Source organism: Podarcis pityusensis (assembly GCF_964106645.2).
Source record: "Podarcis pityusensis genome assembly, chromosome: 4".
NCBI lineage: Eukaryota > Metazoa > Chordata > Lepidosauria > Squamata > Lacertidae > Podarcis > Podarcis pityusensis.
The window spans coordinates 51,702,125-51,706,597 of record NC_138027.1 but is presented as its reverse complement, the minus strand read 5'-3'; positions in this window follow the sequence as shown (position 1 = coordinate 51,706,597).

Genomic DNA, 4,473 nt, shown 5'->3' with positions numbered 1-4,473 from the left:
CAGCAAACTGGAAAAGATAGCCTGACTCCAGTCAGCAAAAATGTCTGCGTCTCAAATCAGCTTGGGTGACATTGCCAACTTGAACCGGCTGCAAGCAAACTATCAGATGATAGCTCCCGCTGCTGTTGCTGCTGCTATGAAAGCGAACAACTAGGTTAGATGTTTGCTGCCTTAGACCGGGCTCAGTAAAATGATACCATCCAATAAATGAGATGATAGACCTGCAGCTATGAAGAGACAATGGGCTATTCTTAGATGCACTGTATACTAAGGGTCTATTAATATTTTTCTTAAGGCATGTCTATAGCCATTCTGGAATTACACTGCCCGAAACGGAAGGGAAGCAATATGTTTTCATAAATCATAGAGTTTACAATTGATGTTTTATGAGAAAGCTAGAACTGCTGAAAATACAAGCAAGCTAATGGCTAGTAAATTGCACAGTGTCAGCAAACTTTTCCCCCCAATGACAATATGTATACATCCTTCCTCAGTCTATATAACATGCTTTATTTACAGCCCTGACAGTCTATCTGTAGTATATCATGTATTTTTTAAAAAATGGTTGGGATCAAATTATTTTACATTTAAATTATTTTACAATCATTGTTATACTGAAGTTATGTTGCATTACCTTTTGAAAGTTATTTATGGAATCATGCTTATATGTATAAATATATATTTTTAACTCCCATATTAATAGTAGCTGTAAAGTGCTGCTTTTTTTCTGACTGCTGTGGTAGAGCATTTCTGAGCTGCCTTACAATATCAGTTACTGGGGTGAGGGAACGGAACAGGTTTTGCAATATATTTTTCTTAGATATATACAAGTTAAGCAGGGAATATCAGGTAGGCAATAAGACAGACACTACAAATCTTAAAATAACAACCCCCCCCCCCACAAAGGAACAGCCAGCCTTGCAGCTTCCCAAGGCTGCTTGTTACCAGGTGACAGACAGGGTGACACAAACTCTCATTTGGAGCAACCACCAGGTATCAAAGGTTGCTGAGCAAATATTTTCAGGCTGTACAAAAGTTTACGGTGGAAATATCTGTTCAGTTTACATGCGATAATATCAACTGCCATAACAGTACTTGGCTACTTTCTATTATTATTTTTAATTTTCAGAAATACATTGGTGCATGATAAAGTATGGAATGTGCAAGGTTCATAATAATGCATTTGAAAGTCATCAATATATGGATGACTTAAGATATCTTATTTCCTATCACACCCACTTCAAAAAAAGATACATCAACATCCATCTACATATACTTTGCTCGTCTTCTGTTTGTACTGTTAATTATAGCACGATCCTAAACATGTCTACTCAGAGACATGTGCAATGAGGTGTCCCCCAGGTAAACGTGTTCAGCACTGCAGCCACAAAGAGCTATTAAATTACTTTATGTTTTGCCCCAAAGACTAAGAAGTGAGAATCCTATATTAAGACACATTAACAGTGGCATTTGGAGGCTAATCCTTCAGAACAGAGTACTCTTGTGCAATTATTTATGCCCACCAGAATAGACATAGTAAGCACTACTTCACATAACCTCTTTCAAGGAGTCCTTTCCCAGGAAATTAGCAGTAAATGCCAAATTACTGCTCAGCCAGTTGCATAAAGGTGCATGGTAAACTGAACTTGTTACAGATAGACCTTCCATCTCAGTTTGAACTTTGGCATATGAGATCACAACAAGTCAACAGCAAGATTTTTCTGAGAATGGGTTGAGCCAGAATGTGCTGCGTTACTAGCCCACCATGAATCCAAGTATTCAGAGAGCTACTTCAAAACATCAGCATCATGAAGAAATATATACAAGAAATTGCTTATCTGTGTCACTGTATTTATCAATTTTTCAAGCACTTGTTTGGCAGAACACTGCTGTGTAAACAGAGGAAACAAATAAAATGCAAGTGTGTTCCATGTTCGTAATATTTATAACTCCTAACTATATAGCTGAAATAACTAAATATGGTTTTTCACAAATCCCAAAAGACTACCTTAAGAGTTTTTAGTCTACCATCCTCTGCCAACTTTAATCTATTTTCAGAGATTAACTGCTGAGGGTGGCAAGTCACCCACCTGGGCACAGAGACAACACATATCTAGAGGACTTGAAACAGATTTAAATCTAAGTTCAAGGACTTTACACAATGAAGAGTCATCCGGAAATACTGTTGTATTTATGACATGGGTGACAGTCAACATTGGGGAAGAGTGACTAGGTTATCAATGGTGTGGCTATGGATAGGGGAGGGATGAAAAACACAAGATATTGATGTCATATTCATCTTGCATTTTTTACAGTGTACTGTTCAAACTGATCCAGGGCCTGGGGATGCACCAAACTTTCTTCTCCAAAGACTTGTTTTTGTTTTTAAAGCGAATGGCTGCAGAAATGTGGACAACTGAATTTCAGATGGGAAAAACAGAAACGGAAAGAACTAAAACTGACAGACCTGTCCATCCCCATTGCATACAGTTTTTGGACCTCTACAACAGCACTCCACATAATACTTTTAATTCAACCAGACCATCACCCAGCTACTAAAACCATGCCTGGAAGACCATCAGAAAAAGATATTCAGGGCCTTCTGAAAAGCCTGCAACTTAGAAACCTGATACAAGTCCAATGGAAGAAATTCTGTAGCCATGGGGCCACCATACAGAAAGACCTGTGCCCTTTGGCCATTCACCTGACCAACCTGGGAAGTGGGCACAGTAGGAGAGCCCTGAAGCAGATGTTAAAAGTGCAGGCAGCATGGCACTCCAATAAATAGCTTGGGCCAAACTGTTTAGGGCTCTAAAGTTTCCTCACCCCTATTCTAATTCTTTTACCAGTCTATAATACAGTAGTACCTCGGCTTACAGACACTTCAGGTTAGAGACCCTGCTAACCCAGAAATAGTACCTCGGGTTAAGAACTTTGCTTCAGGATGAGAACAGAAATCGTGTGGCGGCATGGCGGCAGCGGGAGGCCTCATTAGCTAAAGTGGTACCTCAGGTTAAGAACAGTTTCAGGTTAAGAACGGACCTCTGGAACAAATTAAGTTCTTAACCCGAGGTACCACTGTATTCTGGAAATGTGTATTTTCATTATAGCTGGGGTCTCTTCCACATTTGATCTTTAATGTAATATGGATCTATCTTGAGTTGCCCACAGGCCCCTCTGTTTATCCCTGGGTGTTGCCAACCAACATTTGGATTAGAAGACATTGGAAACGTTTTCCAGTTCCTGCAGTTCTTAATCATATGTGCCATCCTGAAATAAATCAGGATTTTAAAAAGCTGTAAACATACAGGCTATACAGTAGGGTACCTTCTCAGTATTATGGAGAGGACAGAATGCTGATAATCCCTCTTGTTCTTCCTTTAGGAACAGGGGCAGTGGTGCTATGTACTGTTTCCTGCCAATATGTTCTAGTCATCAACTGTTTGGTACCAGAGCAAAATTCTTTCAATCGTGGATCATATTATGAAACGTAAGCTCATCTCCAGGGATGACATACAACGTATCATGTTTTAGTCATCACACATTCCAACATTATCATCTCCTGAATTAGAAACGTTACAACTTATTGACACTGGGAGTTTGACAAGTTTGTAATTTTATTCGTTTATTTATTTAGCCTGAAGTATTCATTGCCTTGCATATGTAAATAAAGGCCAGAATCTTCTGCCTAATAAAACACCTGTCCTCTTCTATTTTTTAACTGCACTACTTTCACCTCATTACAGTCCCTTAGCCCGAGTAGCGTTCGGGTAGTGTATGACCTCACCAAAGATGAAACAGTGTCTGAGGTGATTAGTCAGCCTATAAAAATAAACTTTGACATGTTCTGACACTTGGATGACAGTGTTCAAAGGAGATGGAGGAAAACACCAGCCCCTTTCATACATTATGCGCACTGAGAACAAATGTGCCGAGGCAGGAGGGTGACATTGTGGCAGCAGGTTCTGTTGCCAACTGATGCCCATTCATTTCGACATTTGAAATGTCTTTAGGCAAATTCAGTGCCACTCTCAAAGCACACGTGTTCTGTGTGCACATAATGTATGGAAAAGAGTATATCCTAATGTGGGGAATTACTTCACACAGTCAAATATGATCTTTCCTAAAACGGCAGAAATGAAAATGCATTGTTCACTGGTAGAGTTACTTATATGGCTAGTCTATTATAATGAAGTCAAAATCAGGATCTTTGTTTTGAAGATATTCAGCACCTGGTTTGTTGAGCATTAAGTACACATTTTGGGGTTTAACATTTTAACTCTAGCCTCAATATTCACTTGTAAGGCATGAACGCAGTTTGACACAGCCTTCAGAATATGCTGCTCTCAGTCATAGCAACTACTCTGGAATATGGGTGGAGGGGCTATATTAACAGGTTATTTCTTGCCTTCTTATGGTACATTATGAGACAAACGGATTGGTGGATTTATATCTTACGATCCTTTACTAATC